This window comes from Canis aureus, chromosome 30 (genome assembly GCF_053574225.1).
Source record: "Canis aureus isolate CA01 chromosome 30, VMU_Caureus_v.1.0, whole genome shotgun sequence".
In the NCBI taxonomy this organism is placed as follows: Eukaryota; Metazoa; Chordata; class Mammalia; order Carnivora; family Canidae; genus Canis; species Canis aureus.
The window spans coordinates 27,410,304-27,430,868 of NC_135640.1; the positions used below are offsets into that span (position 1 = coordinate 27,410,304).

At 33.5% G+C, this 20,565-nt stretch overlaps 1 pseudogene; it reads right to left on the minus strand.

The window, feature by feature from the left end:
- Positions 1 to 13,472: 13,472 nt before the first annotated feature.
- Positions 13,473 to 13,670, minus strand: LOC144302105 (small nucleolar RNA U3; annotated as a pseudogene).
- Between the last annotated feature and the right edge of the window lie 6,895 nt (positions 13,671 to 20,565).

Consider the following 20,565-nt stretch of genomic DNA (forward strand, 5'->3'; position numbering starts at 1 on the left):
GGTAGTGATGGAGGTAGTATGTGGGAAGAGGACTGGAATTGTTCATTGCTCTTTGCCTAGATGAACTTGCAGGAGAGATCAATGCCCAGAATTAATCAGCAGCGTCTGGGGGCAATTTATTTTCACATTAAGACCCTTGAAGACCTAATGTAATTTGAGGTTCTTATTTTACTCTCATAAAGTCTGTAATTTGCTGAGCACTATGTAGTAATACTTTTAGTTTGCAAATATTTGTTTAATGATTGGGCCTTCCATATTGAAACTGTAAGCTCCACCTGGCAGGACTGACCAGTCACAGAGGCTGTTGGTTTTTCTTTACCCTAAATCTACCTCCATGTTAATGCATTATTTTCTGCTATTTTATTGCGGTTTCTAGGGAAGTGACTGTTATTTTTCTTTTCTTTTCTTTTTTCTTTCTTTTCTTTTCTTTTTTCTTTCTTTTCTTTTCTTTTCTTTTTTCTTTCTTTTCTCTTTTCTTTTCTTTTCTTTTCTTTCTTTCTTTCTTTTCTTTTCTTTTCTTTTTTTCTTTTCTCTTTTTTCTTTTCTTTTCTTTTCTTTTCTTTTCTTTTCTTTTCTTTTCTTCTTTTCTTCTTTCTTTTCTTTTCTTCTTTCTTTTCTCCACATCAAGATTCTTGATCAGGCTACAAGTTGGCTGCTTTAGAGGTAGATAGGCAGTCCTGGTCTAAGAATCCATAGACTGCGCTTTCATTATTCTTATTGATAATGAATATTTTAAAATTACAGCAACATTCAGATAAATTTAACATAAACCCAAATTAGAGTTTTTGTGCCTCATGGATTCTTAGGTATATGAAGGATTTTTCCTCTGAAACAACTAAATTACAATCATTAATGTTCTCTATAGATAACATTAGAATTACTGGTTTTTTCTGACATTTTATTAAAAAGTTCAAATATAGAAAAATTGTAATACCACTACAAATTTCTTTCATATAATGATATACAAGCTGGATTCTACAATTAATATTTTTATTGTACTTCTTTCATCAGGCTATTCATGTATCCATCTTTCATATCTATCAAACTATTTTATATTTTTTATGTATTGCCAAGTAAGTAGATACATCAGTATGCTTTACTCCTAAATGTTTCAGCATTTAAGTAAACATAGTATTAATACTTTAAAATATTAATAATTTCTAGTTAAGTTTGATGTGAAATTATACAGACTTGTTAAAAACAGTTTTTAATTTTTTAAATACATGATCTATAATCATAGATTAATTCTTTGATTTTTAGAGACCTTGTTTGCATATATTTGTTCATATTACCAAGACCACCACTCTATTTGATGGAGACCATTCATGGTGGTGGAAAAGTCACTTGTCTTAATGGGAGCTGAGAAGGTAATCTTCTGGTTGCTAAGGAGTTAAACTACTGATTTATTACTAAAACTATTATGAGTTCCACAAAGATAATTATTGTCAATGTATCAAATTACAATGAAAACTACAAATAGCTATATAAATTTTGCCTTATTATTGTCTCTTAAATTCTTTACTAATTGATATTTTGTCCTAAAATATTTTAAATTTACATCTAGACATGCATTTTTGATCACTATAACCTGAAAGCATATATATATAGATATAGATATAGATATAGATATAGATTAATTTGTTTCATATTATTCCAAAAAGTATTTAGAAAAACATACCAGTGCACTAATTAGGCAAATATTTATTCATGCATCTAGCATGTGTACTAGACCCTAGGAGAGTTAGAAAGATGAGGATGGCTAATCTTTGGAAAATCAGATTAAGAATTTTTTTGTCGGGATCCCTGGGTGGCGCAGCAGTTTGGCGCCTGCCTTTGGCCCAGGGCGCGATCCTGGAAACCCAGGATCGAATCCCACGTCGGGCTCCTGGTGCATGGAGCCTGCTTCTCCCTCTGTCTGTGTCTCTGCCTCTCTCTCTCTCTCTCTGTGTGACTATCATAAATAAATAAAAATTAAAAAAATAATAATAAAAAAAAGAATTGTTTTGTCATATCAGTTGCCAATGTAAGAATTGTGAACGTTTAAGATAAAAAGTTACATAACTGGATAAATGCTTTAGAAATAGGAGTTGGAAAAATATACTGGATTTAAAATGAATAATGAACGAAAGGCTGAAGTTGGAAAACTCTTAAGATACTGCCATAATTACAGTTTATTTTTGAGCTATACTCTGTACATGGCTTAAATAATTTACATGTATTAACATATTTATTCCTCCTAACAAGCATGTCATGTCGGCATGTTTTTTTTTTAATTGACATTTTACAAGCATAGATGCAGAGAAATTAAGAGATTAGACTAATATCACAAGTATAGTTAAGGGGCTACAATAGTTTTAATTCCAAGGAGTTGAGCTCTGGCCCATGTACATTTAACTACAACTCTAAAATCATTTCAAGGTTAAGGAAGTAATAGGTGTGGAAAGAAAGGATCAATTGAGTAAAACAGAACTTTATCATTTTACCTACTGTCAGTTGACAAGAAACATGGGTTGAAAGAATAAAAGCTAGAATAATTTTTGAGCCTGGTGCCTGAGAGATTTACCTTCTATCTAAATCAGAAGAAGAAAATAAATTTGGAGTTGGGAACTTATAAAGTGTTCACAGAGAAATAAGTTAAAAACACACAGAGGGGGCCATTTTGGAGGATCTAAACCTTGAGAGGCAGAGGCTAGTGGCTGGAATAAAAATCAGTCAGTATGCATACAGAACATAGCTACAGTATGCATACAGAACAATTTTTTGCACTTAACCAACAGGTTAGTCTATAGCCAGAGTCGCTAGTATTTGCACAGTGAAGTTGAGGTGAGAGAATCATGATGAAAGAATTGTTCCTACTACTAGAATTCTCATTGCAGGGAAGTAGACTGATCAAAAGTTTTACATACTTAGTGAGACTAGGAAATTGGGGTAAGGTGCAAGCATACTTCTATCAGGGACAATGCTATATTACCACCTGCTTTGTATAATTGTTTTAATAAGCTTCTATTTTTGCACATAAAGTATTTGTAGCTGAATTGTGCTTCTGTGATTCTTGTTAATCACATTGTAGTTTGTTTGTGAAAAAAAACAAAAAATAGGTAAAGAGGTTGCTAAAGTACAAATATATCCTCAAGGTGAAAACACAGCTTTGACAAAAGAAGATAAATTATATAGAGAGTATGAACTTTTGCGGAAGAGACTGGGAAGAGTAGTTGGTGTGCTCCTCCTCTTGCAGGATCTCCCTCCAACATCTTAGAAATTGAGACCAGCTCCTATTATAATAAGAAACCAAACAAGTGAAACAAGTATTAGTAAGTGGAAAAAGATGGGCAAAGTATTTAATGGATTTTTAGAGCTGTGGTAAACCAGGTTTACCAGACTTAAGGATCCAGGTTGACCAGATGTTGTATAAGACACGCTCTGTACAAATCTACATTGTGCCACTTACAGTTAGTCATCAAAGATTTGTATGTTGATTAAAGTAGTGGACAATCAAGCTTTCCAGAAAAGTAAAGACAACTGAGCTTAGGAAGAGGTAGTAGGATGAGAAGTCTTATCTCAAGTAGGTGATATACTGAAGTACACAACGTGGCATATATTAAGCATTTAATGAATATTAGTTGTCTGAACAACCAAACAAATAAATAAATGAACAGGAAATTACAAATGGATTGTTGTATTGATTAGATGATAGATTAGAGGAATAGGTTAGTAAAAAGGAATTTGACCAAGTAAGCATGTAAGTAGAATGCAAACTACAAACCTTAAATATAAGAAAACAAATAAAATTGGAAAACTATAGGATTGATTTTATTCAAGTTTAGTAACAGATTTTCAGTATAATGCTTCTTCAGTTTAATCATTTCAACATGTTAAATTAATGAAAGTGCATTAGAAAATAATTGGTTATAGCTCTAAAATCCCATTACTCTTCCCTAATTATTTCTCAGAGGACCTGAAATAATTGTTCTTCCATTTCAACTAATGTCTCTCTTGGCAATGCCTAACTAATGCCTGTCCTGGCAATACTTGGTAAATATAATCAACTACTTATCCTAGTTTAAAAAATTTTATAAACATAATACATGTTCATTGTAGAAAATATATTTACTTTATAAAGCCATACTTTAGAAAGAGGAAGCTAATGCAAGATAAAGCCAAAGCTGAAATATTTTTGCTGTTAAAAATCTTTTCCAATATTCTAACTTCAGTGAACTAGCCAAACACAATTAACTTTGGTTTGAGGGTTTGCTCTCTATTAGCAATAAGATCTTGGTGTTCATGCAAAAATATTATGCCAGTATTGTGTATCTTAGTCCATTCCAGCCACTATAACTAACTACCATAAACTGGATGGCTTATAAACAACAGACGTTTATTTCTCATTGTCTTGGAAACTGGGAAGTCCAAGATCAAAGCACTGGCAGATTCTGTGTCTGGTTAGGACCCACTTCCTGATTCACAAACAGCATCTTTTCATTTTTGCTGTGTCCTCACATGACAGAAGCAGGTGAGGGAGATCTCTGGGATCTATTTTATAAGGGCCCTACTCCAATTTATGAGAGCTCTGGCTTCATGACCTTATCACTTCACAGAATTCCCATGTTCAAATAGCATCACATTAGGGATGAATTTTGGGGGACACACAGTCAGTCTGTAGCATTGTAGGCTGTTGTCCTTTTAACTTTTTTGTGTATTCCTGATGAAAAAACAAACAAACAAACAAACAATGCTAATGTTCTCTTTTGAAAGAAGAAAGTGAAGTAGATTATGGGGTTGTAGTGGAATACGACTGCTCTCACAAAGGGAAGAAAGACTTCTTTTGAGATATCACATGACACAGTTTCACTTATTATTAATTCAGTTTAGCAAATGTTGATTGTTAGCTATAAGCTTGGCACTCTGAGCTAACTAAAATGAATCCCATTTTTCTCTACTGACTCATATAAATTCCAATCTTTGTCAAATATACCAGTTGTAATTTGATGTGATTACTGTTTACCTTCAGGATAATTGTAACCTGTATCCTGAGAGAATTCCTTAAAATGAAAATAGAGAATATCTTATGCATTCCACATAGATAGGTAAGATTTTACTACTAGAGTATGTACTTATGTGTCTATCCTGATTAGCACAGTTTACTACAGAGAGGCATTTTCTAGTTTCTGGAGAGAAAACATTCTGATGATAAAAACCCTTTGGATATACTTTTTATTTCTTTCTTAGTAGCTGATTTGTAGTGGGAAAAACTTTATTAACTACAGTAGCTACTGGGAACCACAGTGAATACAAAGGCTAGACCAAAAACAAAACAAAAAAGAAAAAAAAAAAAAAAAGACATGCCCAACCCAATGACCTGAATACCTTACATATTAGGAAAACACAATTTGGGGTTTTTTGTTTTGTTTTGTTTTGTTTTTTGTTTTTTGTTTTTTGTAGACTAAGTCCTTAGAGAATTTGAAACTCATGGAAAACATAAACCAAAGTGTTTTATATTAAGGAATCCATCTTTGATTAAATATACCTAATAACGTTTATGCAGTGGCTTGTAAATACATGCCCAAAGTCCATAAAATAAAGGTTAGAGGACAGCATTCCATGCTACTAAGTTGTCTTTATTGAAAGAAGCATCAAATTGTGATGTTGAATACTTAAGTGCCAATAATATTCTTTCAAGCAGCTGACCTAGTTTCTTTAGGACAAGAATCCAGTTTTCCCAAATGCTTGTCATTTAGGTTTTAGGAACAAAAAATAGTCACTTCTGTTTTTTTGTTCATAGTTAGAAACAGAACTTGTATCAGTTTTTGTTTTCTTTTTTTAAGATGGATTTATTTAGAGAGAGCTTGCAAATGGGGGGAAGGACAGAGGGAGAGCAGAGAGAGAATTCCAAGCAGACTCACTGCTGAGTGCAGAGCCTGATGGACTTGATTCCACGACTCATGAGATCATGACCTGAGCTGAAACCAAGAGTCCAACACTTAACCAACTGAGCCACCCAGGCACCTCTCACAGTATTTTTGTTTATTTTTCTTTTTCCTCACCTGCAATTTTAAATGATGATGTAGAAAGCAAATACTGGTATGATGGAAAGCATTTATAAAATAATAGAGTGATGGAAAGTCAAACATCAAATTTATGGTGAGAAATTTAGAAATGTTTTGTTATATTTTAACTATCTGAACATAACACAATAACATTATAATAATGCATAACTGGTTGAAAATGAAAAAAAAGTTAATATTTACTTTCTCAAAGATTTTTTTTCTTTCATACATGATGTGAGAAAGTTTGATCAAAAACTGTTACATTGACATTATGGAGAGATATCTAAGTAAGACATAGGTAACTATACTTCTGGAAGGTATCCACCTTGAGGACAATATAAATGAGGTGTTTTAAAGAAATTGATTGCCAGGGTATCTTGGTGGCTCAGTTAGTTAAGCATCAAACTCTTGATTTCAGCTCAGGTTATCTCAGGGTCCTAGGATTTGATTCTGTCATTGGGCTCTGTGCTCAGATTTTTCTCCCTCTACCCCTCGTCCTGCTCTCTTGCTTTCTCTCTTCTCTCTCTCAAATTAAATAAAAATTTTAAAAAATAAAGGAGTTGATTCCCATGTTGAAGTAAGTACCATCATGTGAGGGTTATATATATAAGCTGAACTTCCCTATTGATATTTAGCTAATAATTGCTCTATTTTATAAAACTCTCTACTCTTAGGAAGACCAGAAAGAAATGCCCTCCAGGAATGGATAAAACATTTTTCTCTACTATTGCTATGCTTCTCAAATTTGAAAATTCATCTGTTTATGAAAGTCACTCTATATATACTTAACCTTATCCCCACCAAATTTTTTTTTTACTTTCACATTTGGTAGAAAAGTCATTGAAAGGGAACTTCATGGTTCTGCATGTGTATATGTGTGTAAATACATAACTACAATTTTTAATTATGTGGTTTCTTGGCAATGTTTTTAGATGTCATGTTTTTCAGCTGCTGCAATATTTATTGGAGCCAAGTTATATGAAATTAAATAGTGATTTCTAGGAAAAATCATCCCAGGAATGAAAGTACATAAATGTAATGGATGCCAATAAGTAAAGTAAATGTGGAGAGAAGTCTAGGCTAGCCTTGACTTTTATCTAAAGTTAAATCGTTTGAAATTTAAATGAAGTGAAAGAATAATGGGAATGAGAAACAAGACACACAATAATAAATACATAATTTTGGAAATTGTAAGGACTGAGAGAGGAAAAAAGAAAGGGATCTAATTTAATGGGACTGTCATTATTATTTTTATATTTTTTGGGGGGGAGGGGACTGTCATTATTAGCACCAGGTATAAACAAACTTTATTTTCAAGCATCTGGTATATCTCAACTTTTGCTTATGTTGCATACTGATTATATGTTTTATTTTTTATTTTTTTTGATTATATGTTTTAAAATGTTGTCAGAAGAAGACTTTTTCTTTGATCTGAATTTACCAAGTGCTCAGTATCATAGGGGGACATATTAACAACTATTTTAGCTGTCTGATAGAATAAATATAGCCTTGGTACATGTTCACAATGTATTTTTAGGCTTTATTCGGAAAATATTTATCTAATAGTTTATGTTGAGTTAGGAAGAACTCTATGAATTGCCCTAGAATGCCATTCTGTCCCAAGTAGTAACTGCATGACCAAGTCGAGTCTTAGGGCAATGCTTATTCTTGCAGATTGATTCCCTAAAAGAAAATTCTTGCTCTATTGCTGGATTTCTAAAGGAATTCAGTTTGGCAGCAACACTTCATTATTCTTGCTTAACTTATGAACCAGAAAATTTAGAACTGAGGATATGGTTCTTTTAAAAGAATAATTGGAAATTAAATATTAAATGCATTTAAGAATTTCTGCTTATTTCTAAAGTGGTTGACACAGTGAGGTCATTTGAAATTCTATTTAATGTAATAGAACATTGGGAAAATAGTACTGTCCTGCCTTTGCCTTCACGTTGCCCTTACATTAGTAACAGATTTAACATTGACCTTAAACATAGTTCTTGACATGGCAACTATTAAACAAGAAACATGTATTTTCTTTCATAGTGGCAATATTTTGTTTCCTAATAATCATTTCCTAATAAATGATATTTATGACACTCACATGATGAAATTAAGACCTATGCTTGAGATAGTGTATTTTATATTTAAAAAGAAAAACAATGAACAGATAACAAAATCACAAATATCATTTACAAAAACAAATTTAAAGGATTAACAAATGGTTGATGCAAATGCTGAATGTAGCAGAAGGAAAAAAGAGCCTTACAAAAGTGCTCCTATCTAGTTGTCTAATAAAAGGCCACGTAAAATCATTGAGACAATTGAAAAGCTCAGTCTAGAGAAAAGATTAAAACAGATTTAATCTGTTAGCATTGCTGACAAGTAACTAGACCATCAAAGGAGAGACTTCCTTTAAGTTAACATCTAATGGAAGACAGATATTTCTTAATAGCATTATTGTAAGCCAAAACAAGAATTATGAATGCAGATCATGACTATTTCTCCATGTAAAGTATTATCAATAATTCTTCGAAAGTGGGATTACCCAATTAAAATGTAATGTGCAATTGCTAAATGCCACATTAAAGTAAAAAGAAACAAGTATGATTAATTTATTTACCCAATGTGCCTAAGAAATCTTCATTTGAAGATGTATTCAATATAAAAATTAATTTATCTTTTGTCTTTACAATCCAGTGTGCATTTTACGCCTATAGCACATCTCAGTTTGAAATAGTTGCACTTCAAGTGCTCACTAGTCCCATTTGCCTAGTGGTTACTGTGCCAGCCTTCAGGGCTATAGACCTTCAATATAGCTGTACCTCTCCCAAAGATATCTTATTTAGCTACAATTAAGTTAAAATTCAGAACTTCTTAGAATATTTAAAGTAGTTTAGAAACAGGAAAACCAAATTAATACAAATAAGATTAAGGGCATCAAATTTAAAGGAGAGAAAGGGGGAGAGAGAGGTTTCATCTAACATCTAGACAGAATTTTGAAAAATACAGTTAATGACAGTAATTGGTTCGCATAAGTTGAGATGGTGTGTAGTTATGTGGTTATGATCCTACCATAGAGTATTATTCAAAGAACCTTTTCATTTTTAATTCCACAAATAATTGAAAAGCTATCATAGGCTTGGTTAAGACAACAGGTTGGTAAATCAGCAGTGTTCTGCCCTCCAGGGTCATAAAGTCAAACAGGGAATAAAGACATTGGGTTAGTGTACTGTGTTTTGGAGACAGATTAAATTTATTCTGTAAACTTGTGGAAGATGGAACAAAGTAAACCTAGTGATAATTAAGGAAAAGCAGATTTTATTAAGCTAATCTATATTACAAATAGATTTTTTTTAGAAATGAATCCTGTAGCCCTGCAATTACAGTGAAATCCTTCCTGACTGGAAAATTCAAAGGAACCTTCCTGATTTCTTATTGGAGGAAACACGAGAGATTTCGGAGTTGAAAGGGAAGGTGTTTCCGTGATATGTAAGATTCTTTCCATCTATACGATAGCATGATTATGTAATTATTGAGGGATTTTATCATTATAATTATTTTTATACTGTAAATGTATGATTTCAAACTCTTTGAATGCAATTAAATGTACATAGCATTAATTCATCATTCAATTTAAAAAGACTTATTCTATAGTATTATTTCAGCATCAAGAATTGGATCATTCATTAATTACTGTTCATAGAAATTTGATAAAAACCATTTTATTTTCTCTAAAGCACTTTCACCTTGTTTCCATCCATTGGATCATTTCTCCTCCCCTAAACAAACACCTCATTAATTATATATCAATCCCTAGTTTAGCCAAGTGAGTGAGAGGAATAAAAAGTACTGCCCTCTTTTGAACCAAAAAGAAATATGATGGGGAAGAGGAATTTCTACTTCTTCCTAAAATAAAAATTCTAAATGTCGCCTACTGGTTTAAGTATTCTTTAAACTCAGAAACTTGATAGCTGATACATTTATGCAAACTCAACCATGAATCCTTAAATCACACATTTATCCTAGTTTATATCAAATTCTATTTGATCTGTCAGACTGACTCCATGGAAATGGCTCATCTATAAATGCAATCTTTCATTGCTACAGTTCCTCAGGTATACCTTAATAAAAATGGATTTCTGCTTCCTCTTCCTTGTATAAAACTTAGGTATTTACATTGTTGGCCAGTCAGAGAATACTATCCTAATCTAATATCCTATCTTTCAAATTTTGATGTCTTGAGATTATATGAGTCTAGTAAATAGATCTAATGGAACATAATGAGCATTTAAAAGTTATACTGCTTACATAATTGCAATAGTCTGTTTATATGAATAGAAAAGAATGTGGCGAGCTGCCTACACACAGCTGGAAATGCAAACATGACTCAATTAGACAGCAAGTGTTCTGTTTTAGAACTGATGAAACAGATTTGAGTGTATACCATGGGGATTTAATACAGAACATTAAGTCTAGTGGTTAAAATACAGGCATCACAGACATCATAGATAACAACATCAAAATAATAAGCATGCTATAGAATTGAAAATTTCTACTCCAACATTACTAGACAATGATACTGTCTTGTTTATCACAGTTATGCGGACCAAGTTAAATATTGATATATAAAAAAAATAAGACCTTCGAGGAGTAGGACTTAGAAAAAATATAAATAAGAGTGAAAGCATTCAGAGGGACATAATTTAATGTCATTAACTGAATTATTTACAAACTACTAAAAGACAATATTTCCAGAGTCGATTTTTATAGAAACAAAGTATTTTGGTTCTAATTGAAAATGAAGAAATTAGAGTATCAATTACTGTCTGGATATGTTCTATTCAGATTCTTCAGCAATCAAGATGCCTAAAAATAATCACTTTTATAAAGCATTTTTATAATTAAGTAATGTGAAAATATAAATCAATTGTTAATTTAAAATAAGATTTTCCTTGTTCAGATTAGTATATTTAAATGTAATAAACATAAGGTAAAATATGCCTTAGATGGTACTAATCTTAAATTCTTAAATCTTCCAAAAATTTCTGAATGTTTAAATTATTAACAAATTACTGGTATATTTTTTTTTCACTATGGAAATACATTTTAGAGAAATTGTTATTCTGAGTTAGGTAGGGGTGGGCTGGTGCTCTCTAGGATCAACAGTGACTTTTACTCTATCTTTCTGGCCTCCAGCCATATCCTGTTGTGTTGTTGGACTTCATTCTCCTACAGGTTGCCTCATTGTTGCAAGATGGTTCCTCTAACTTGACATCATATTTGAGTTCTGTCATGGGTTGAATTGTATCCTTGGAGTCTTAACTAGAAGTACCTCCAACTGTGACCATTTAAAGATAGAATTTTTTAGAGATTAAGGACTAATCCAATATGCCTGGTATCCTTACAAAAAAAAAAAAAAAAAGAACTTTGGACACAGAGGCAGATACATGGAAAGAAGATAACCTGACAAGTCATGGGGAGAAGACAGTGGTCTATAAGCCAAAGAGAGAGACCTGGGACAGATCCTTTCCCTCACAGACTTCAGAAGGAATCAACCCTGCAAATAACCTTGATTTCAACATTACCAACCCTTCAGAACAGTGAAACATTAAATTTTTATTGCTTAAGGCAACCAGTTTGTAATACTTTGTTATGGCAGCCCTAGCAAACTAATACAAATTTAAAGCAAGAAGGTAGAAAAAAGTAGAGAACTCTTGGCTTTTTCTAGCTGTACCTGTCTATTTTTATTAAGAAAGTACCTGTTCTAGAGAGTTCATGGCTGACTTCTACTCATGTCTCATTGTCCAGGAAAAGATTATGGGATCATAAGACTATGCCAAACTGTAAATATGAAAGTGGACGGAGAGGGGACAGGGGAAAAATAGTCAACTCATCATGATTTTTACTTTTTAAATGTTCAGTCCAGGGACATTTTTTCCTCCAAAAAAAAAAAAGTTAGCACCTATACAATGGAATGATAGCATCTACCAAAATAGACATTTTGTTTATTCTTCTACTTGTATATACTTCTATTCCATGTAGATTTTTAATTTATCTATGAGAGCTTGGCTAGATATATTTATGAAGATGAGTATTTTAAACAGACCTACAAGATTAAAAGAGAAGATGGAATGGCAAAGAGGTGCATTTACTGTAGGTTTCAGGGAACTTGAAGTCAGGGAACTAGGATCTAACTCTAGACATATTATTTACCCTCTGTAATGTGGTCTTCCCAACTGTTCTCCTTACTTCATCTCACAATTAAAAAAACCATCTGTTTACAATATAGTATGATATTGATGATTTAGAAGTGTCTAATACCAAATACTTTGGATTAGAAACCTATTATTGTTCTCAACAAACTAGGAAATTCTCAAATGAGACTAGGGATTGTGTTTGATATTACAAATTTTATAATCATTTGGTTTCTGCTCATGTTACTACAATTCAATGTAGTTTCAAAATTCATTTCTTGAACAGCCAGTCATTCCTGTGCTGGAATTATCCTTGTTTGAGGAAGACCACCATGATCCAAATTTTCAACCAGATATTCACTTAAGGAAATGTATTCTCTGTGATAAGCCTAAACCTGGCCAGAACACTGAACAATATTTTTGCACATCAAATATTTTCAAGCTTTTGAAAGTAAAATTTTTATTAATACTTTATGACTAATTAACAGCCCAAGTACAAGTTTGCTTCATAGGTGATGTTTTCCATTTTGCTTTTACTGTAGATATGTCTAGCTGTTCACCAAAATCTGGTCTCTTTATTCATACCATAAAGTTATAGCTAGAAGATAGTTGCCAAACCAGTTATTGCATTTTCTACCTTTATACCCCCTTATTAATATGTGTAGTAATTGTACTAGTCATTGTACTAGTTGGACTGGTCATTAGTCAATCTTTTTTAAGATTTATTCATTCATGAGAGACACAGAGAGAGAGAAGCAGAGACATGGGCAGAGGGAGAAGCAGGCTCCCCATAGGCAGCCCAATGCGGGGGTCGATTCTGATCCCAGGATCATAACCTGAGCCAAAGGCAGTTGTTTAACCACTGAGCCACCCAAGCATCCCTGGTCATTAGTCAATTGAATGAAAGGAAAAGTGGTGTGTGCCACTTTGGGACCACGGCTTTCACAAAGTGGATTTGCCTTCTTCACTGTTTGATGCCTTCTACTTGCTCACTGTTGATGACAGTGAGACCCTATGGGATGGTAGAACAGCAAAATAAAAGGAGTCCAGGGCAAGAATGTCACCATGGATGAAATCAAGTCCCTTACACAAACTACTTGTCTGAGATTGAAAGGAGATATGAAATTTCATTAAGCTGAACCCCTAAAAATAAGTTGAAACCCTAAATCTTTAGGTGTATTTCACTGCAGTTAGCCTATCCTAATCAAGGAGGCTCTCCCTCCCCCTTTTTCCCCCCAGTGAGATGATTTCCCATCCCTCAAAGGAGGGAAGAAATCAATGGCAAAGGGCAGCTGCAGAAGCAACACCCAGAGCCAGCTTCCTACTCAGGAAAGGACACTCTACTTCCTCCTCATGGTTTTGGGTATTCTATAAGTTCAGAGAAACTTCTCTAATAACAAACTATAGAAGTTATCTTTGATATTATAGTCTCTCTTTTTTTGGCATTTTTAATAGAAAATGTTAAAAGATCACCTCATTGTTTTCTAGATTGCAATTTCCATAAAAGCAGGATTGATGTGTTATCTGTCAGTTGCTGAGATACTAATGTGCCTATCACTCTGCAAGTGCTTAATAAATGTTAATTATTTGCAATTTGCAATAAACTACTTGCAAATGCTAAATAAAAGAAGCAAATCTCTTACAATAAACCTAAAAAGTGGTGTTTTCATTTTGTCAGACCCAGAAGCAAACTTGTCTCTTATGTCCTTAGCCAATATCTCTAGCTTTTGTATTTCAACCCAACTAGAATGTTTCTTCCAGTGGCTTCTTGACAGAACATTCCCAGCTGTTTCAGTGCTGCATAGCAAAGCTCTGACAGCTTTCAGAGCAAGAGTCAATATTAGTTAATAATCCATCTACAGTTGCAACTATTTCATTTCATCACAGTGACAACTTATATTCCTCCTGCCCCTGTTTCCTTTGGGACTGGTCTTGCCGAACATCAGTATTCGAAGTGAGGCTCCAAGTTGTGATTATAAATCCCTTTGAGTTATTCACTATTTATTTCCACTCAACATGTTCTAATTAACTCATAATAAATGCTCCATAAATACTGCACATCTTACATTTTTTCATCAGAATTTGGTAGGGAAGAAGTTGTACCACTTTCTGTTAACAAGTCTTCTCTGGACATCTTTCCACATCAAACACATTTGATGCATCTTAGTTTATATCCATCACTCAGCTTCATCAATGACCCAAGTTCTATCCTTCATTCTATAGCAGAATAAATTCACAAGTGCTGACACTTCCATACAGTGAAGCCTCACATACTGCCCAAGGGTTCTCGAGGACTTCCAGTGTGAGAGCATGTGTATGCGTGCATGCAATAACACACAGTGTATTTTCACATATTGTATTCTGAAGAACATCCTGATCTTTGAATAAACCCTCTTATTTTTTGTTTTCATTTGCATTATGGATTTGTTTGAAGAGATTCTAGCAATTGTTTGTGTTCTGGAGACAACCCTACTTCTATTGTAGTTGAAATAATACATACATGAATAAATGTATGCTTTTTAGCTTTATGTGGTGTGTGTGTGTGTGTGTGTGTGTTTTGATCCTTTTGTGTTGCTATACTTTTTAAACAAATTTTGGAATGATCAGAGAATTTTATCAGTAAAAGAAATTTACTGTCCAAATAATTCAACCTCCTTGTCAGAGATTCTTGCAGAGAAGTCGTTTAAAAAAACAAACAAAAAACAAAACAAAACAAAACAAAAACATGTTTGGCAGATGAGAGGTGCTATCGCCAGTCCTTCTTTGTTGACATTGTTAAATAGAATGTCTGCCTTGCCTTGTTCCTCTATGATTATTGTCCTAGTGATAGGTGCTTCTGCTTCAGCAGCAGCAAAATAGTAAAAAGCTCAGAAAGTTCATAACTATTTGGAATAGTTTTCCAATTTGAAATGAATTTGTGGGGCAGCCCGGGTGGCTCAGTGGTTTAGCGCCACCTTCGGCCCAGGGCCTGATCCTGGAGACCCAGGATCGAGTCCCATGTCGGGCTCCCTGCATGGAGCCCGCTTCTCCCTCTGCCTGTGTCTCTGCCTCTCTCTCTCTCTCTCTCTCTCTCTCTCTGTCCTTCATGAGTAAATAATACAATCTTTTGAAAAACTGAAATGAATTTGTGGAGTTGTGTTCACATAATTCTAGATATTTGTGTAACCAAGTTTGAGGCTATTGTTCAAGGACGTACATATTCAGCAGTTAGTATTTCTGACAATCCATCACTGGATCTCAGAGTCGGGGTCCCCAGCTTTAGAAGCATGTAATAGAACATATTAACAAAGCTGTAAAAATTTTATGAGATCATTTTAAAAACATTTTAGGTTTTCTCTCAAATGTAGAAATCTAGAGGATTTGTATTTAACCTTTCTCTTTTCACTTTAGATTTAGATGACATACAATAGATCTTTAATTATTCTTTCCACTAGCAGTAGCTTTGGTAAATGCTTAATTTAGGAAATCATAATATGGGCAGGATAGAAGCAAAGTATTTCTCAGGTGGTAGCAGCAGTTTTACATTGATCTGGGCCAGCCAAAGCTCTAACTTTGTTGGATTGTGACAACAAATGTGGTTGTTTAAACTTATTTTGAAGTCCTTTAAACAGGGTTTATTTCATATATGTCAATTTTATGCTAAAACAAAAATTCTAAGTGACAGAACTCTGTCAAATTGTACAGCAGAGGTTGTAAAAAATACTAAAAAAAGAGAGTTGAATGTCAAATCCTAAATATGTATTCATTATAATTAGTCAGAATGATATTAAAATTTAAAGGATCACAAAACAAAAAAAAATGATTTTAAGTCTTCCAAAATAAGTGAAATGGCAGTATTTCACTCCAGCTTCTCTTAATCCTTAGGGTTATGGTAAGTGATAGAAGCTTGGTCTTAAAAGATGATTCAATTTGAATTATTTGATAGGCTTAAGACCTAAGATTTCAGAGGATCAGAAACATCTTGGGTAAAGACTAAAATGGGGGTAAATCATGGCACTTGAGTTGTGCTCTAAGGAGATAATCTAGGAATAAAACAATGAAAAAAAAAAAAAAAAGGAATAAAACAATGACTAGAATGACAGAAGAATGCAAAGGAAATAAACCCTTGAGTCCAGAACATTGACAGGGCTTGAAGCTAGTTACTGACAGGGGAGAAGAACAATGATAAATCAAAGATGACAAGAAATTAACTTGGAAATTGAAAAATGAGAGCATCGCAAAGATTACATGGAATTTGATAAGATAGAGGTTTAAGCTTTAAGAAAGCAAACTAGAGCAAATTGGATAATTCTGTGTCTAGCCAACAGTTATCTCTGATGAAATGTTGTGAAGATAAAGGAGAATTGTTCATCTCTCAGTGTCAAAGTAAAATAAACATATTTGCTTCAAAATTACAAAAAGCAACACTATTTTTGACATGTTATTAAAAGAGTCTTCACATTTTTGGCAACTTGGGTAGACTTTTAACTGTAGAGAATATTCTGTGGTAAATATGATTAGATTTCCAATGATTACCCTTGCAAATTAGGTAAAACTTAGCAAGTTTTTGAGTATTACTTTTTCACCTAGCATGAATCTAAAATTTACATTCTGCACAATCATACATCACAAAAACACTTCCTAGATTTAGTCACATAAACTGGAACAAAGGGATAAAAAATAAGCAACAATTCTTATCTAGTTAGTTCTTCCCATTAGTAGTTATTAAAAAACAAACAAAACCAAGCAAACAAACACCTAATTGGCTGAGTTTGAGGTGTCTATTTCCTCCATTTCTCACGTGACTTTGCTTTCAACTCAGTATTCAGTTATGTAAAAAAAGAAAATATGATGGAAAAGAAAATTACTGGGTGCTGTTGTGTCTAATAGATGATGTTTAACACAGTGATGAAAAGAAAATATGTACTTGAACAGAAATTTTATGATTGAGGTCAATTATACCCTTGGGAAAGGCAAATCCTATTGAATATGGAGTATGTTGAAATGTTCATGTTATTTCACATGTTTTGGGTCTTTTCTATTTTTTCTTTTTAAGGAGGTTTTTCCCATTATTTAAAAACCCAATGGGATTGTAATGGAACTGGGAAATGTAATCCATATGTTTTGGAACCTATTACAATTAAGTCATCAAATTACCATTGAAAATATTTTGACCATTTAAAATGCAAGATCTTTTTATAAATGTATATACATCCACACAAGAAAATAATGTTGAACTCATAGAATTAGTTTCTGGTTAAATATTTCACTTCCAAATACTTATTTTCACTTTAATGTTAAATGGCATGTTAACCAAATACATGATATTATAATAGTAGTGCGTATTAAATAATTATTGCTAATGTGTCATTAGTAATAAAATATTAAATTATCAAGAACAATTTACTATTAAGTAGGCAAAAACTTATTCAGGGTTCATATATTTATCATCTATTCATTATCTAAACATGTAAACATTGCTGCAAATAAATTTTCCTGAGGGCAAAATACTTTCAAGTATACTCAAATCTGGTCTGCTCATGTCCTTGGAAAAAATAATCTTTTTTAGGCAAACAACAGAGGGTAATATTTGGTGTATTTGTTATAATACCTATTGGATAAATTCTTCATTCCATCCCATTGACCTATAAGTGTAATATTCCATACTTTCATGAAAATATTTCATAGAAAAGTTGATTTCTCTTCTTCATTGAGCAAGAATATCTATTCCCATATCCATTAACTTGTCTCTGGCATTAAACAGGCTATTTAGAAAAAAATCCATATATGTTATATACATCATGTTGTTGGAAGAATTCTCTACTTTGCAGCCATCATGGATACTGCTGGATCTGGGTTATCATTTCTCCTTTGCAGGTGAGGTCAGTTAAGTTTCATTCACTGAGTGAATCATATCAAGGGTTGGGTCTTTCTAGAATCCTCTTCCTTTGCTTAAATACCCTTGTGGGTATTGAAACTGTTTTTCACTTTTTCTTAAAAGTTAATCTTAGTTAAGATTAAAAGAATTTTAACAAATATTTCTGACATTAGAGAGTATTTATTCAGGGAACTCCAAATTTGAATGCTGCAGTAAATTATATACTGAAAGGATATCACAGCATTTGTTTTTCCTAAGGAAACACATTGAGCTGCCACAGAAGTAGAGAAACTTTGAGCATTTATGAAAATATAAAATATAAAATGTAAATTGCACAGTATTGGTATAGAAACATTCTTTAAGCATAATGTTTATTCACTTGTACAGAAATATTAGTATAATTTATTATAAATATACTTTGCATTTGAAAGTTTCCCACGAAACCTACATTTTTATAATTCTTCTTGTACATTAGGAGCAAAAAATGTAGATGATGTCACATGTGATTTCTATACATGTCTATCATGTCTTGTTATGGTTTTCTTTGTGGAGGGCAAGGGCATCACTGTAACAACTACTGTGTGTGTAATCACACATGTACTGCTACTGGTGTGTGGAGATAGCATGATCTGTTTGTAGAAACATAGAATATAGCCATATGGTTTAGATTCTGGAATGTGTATAATGAAATCATTTGCAGCCCTACGCTGAACTTCCACAGAGAAAAGTTGCACAGATGGGAGAAACTCACGGGCATTGTAGTATAGAAGCTCTTTACGGGGGGGGGGGGGGCGGGGGGGGCTGAGATAAACTGATAAAGCAGAAATATCCTCTCCTTACAGTTGGGAATACTGTGTCTTGGAAGGAACATAGGTAGGCCTGGAGTCAGACAGATAGAATTGCAGTGTTTCCATGCGGATAAATTATTTCACCTTTCTGACTCTAAGTGTCTCTATTTTTAAAAAAGAAATCAGACTATTGAACTTTTACATGCATTCATATAAAAATGCTTAGAAAATCATAACATGCAATAATTAGTCGTACATGGTTTCATTTCCCTTCCAATCATCCTACCATATATGGAATGTCACTTTAAGTCATTACAGGTTTTTTTTTTTTTAATAAATGGTCAGTTAAAATCAAAGTGAAATAAAGGTTGTCTACAAAACACATAGAAGCAACAGTCATCACAGTAATAGAAGAAATTATGTGCCATGTTGTACAGAGGCAGGAACCCCCCACACACACACAGAGCTTCATGCACACACAGATAACATTAGAGCCATATAGTTCAATACTGAAATGGACTTCTCTTATAAGAACATATGAGCAGAGATGTACTAGGCAGTGCACAATTTGCTGCCTGACAATGTCGCATGTGTTCTGACAGGGCATAACCAGATTAAGCACACCAGGAGAAGGAATGTGAGAGGCAGCTTGACTCCATAAGGCACTTCATCTATAAAAACTGGGGAACAGGAAACCTTAGTAGAATGTTTGTCACAGGTGAGCTTCCTAGATGAGAAAGGTAACTTATTAGAAAGAAGAACTTCAGGAGCTGGACAATCACTTTTTTTTTTTTCCTACTGAAAACTTCAGCTTCATTGAGCCACCTCTTCAGTCCTACAAACGAGAGTAGGAACTGCACCTCCAGGGGCCATTGACAGTGTCTCTCCTCACCTGATTTCAGTGGGGGAGAGAAAAAAAAAATAAGAAGCAAGCAAGCAACTTGGGAGCCTACAATAAGTTGAAGGCTCATAAATAATATCCCTTTTACCTCAGAAGAATCCTGTGACAGATAATATATATGAAGAGTAAGTCATCCAGATTGCCCAGCTCTAAAGAACTGCAGTCTTGTGATTCAAATTAAATTTTATTGGCTCTGAAACTATGACCTTAACACCTTCTAGCTCCCTGAAAATTTATAGAAGTTCTAATGTTCCTATTTAAAGAGAAACAAAAATATGACTCCTTCTGTGGAAGGTGAACCAATAATAACTTACTTGGAAAGGAAAGCCTAAGTAGAACCATTTGAGAACTTGAAGGCAGTCTTGATAACTGGTAGTTACTGAAAGCTATGTACAAAGCATTGTGCTAGTTACCCTAAATGCATTGGAACCAGGAATTCATGCTAAAGCCTAAGGGTGAAAGTCTTGTTGGAGAGAAGTGAGGGAAGTCCCAAGAAGCTTCCTACTATGAGAAACCAGAAAATACAAGGATCATCTTCGTCCTAAGCCTTCAATTCTGGGGCCCCAGAATTCTCTAAGCTCATGGCACGATCCCCATCTTCCCTGCCTTCTAATGTTTCTGGTCTGCAACATAGAGGTCTTGAGGTCTTCAAGATTCACATTCCTATTTCAGCCTATCCCTGACCCTTCTTTCTTCTAACATTTTCCAATCTGCTACCACAATCTCTTGATTATTGTGACACTGTATAATTGGTATCTCTGCTTTTCTTCCTTCTCCCTTT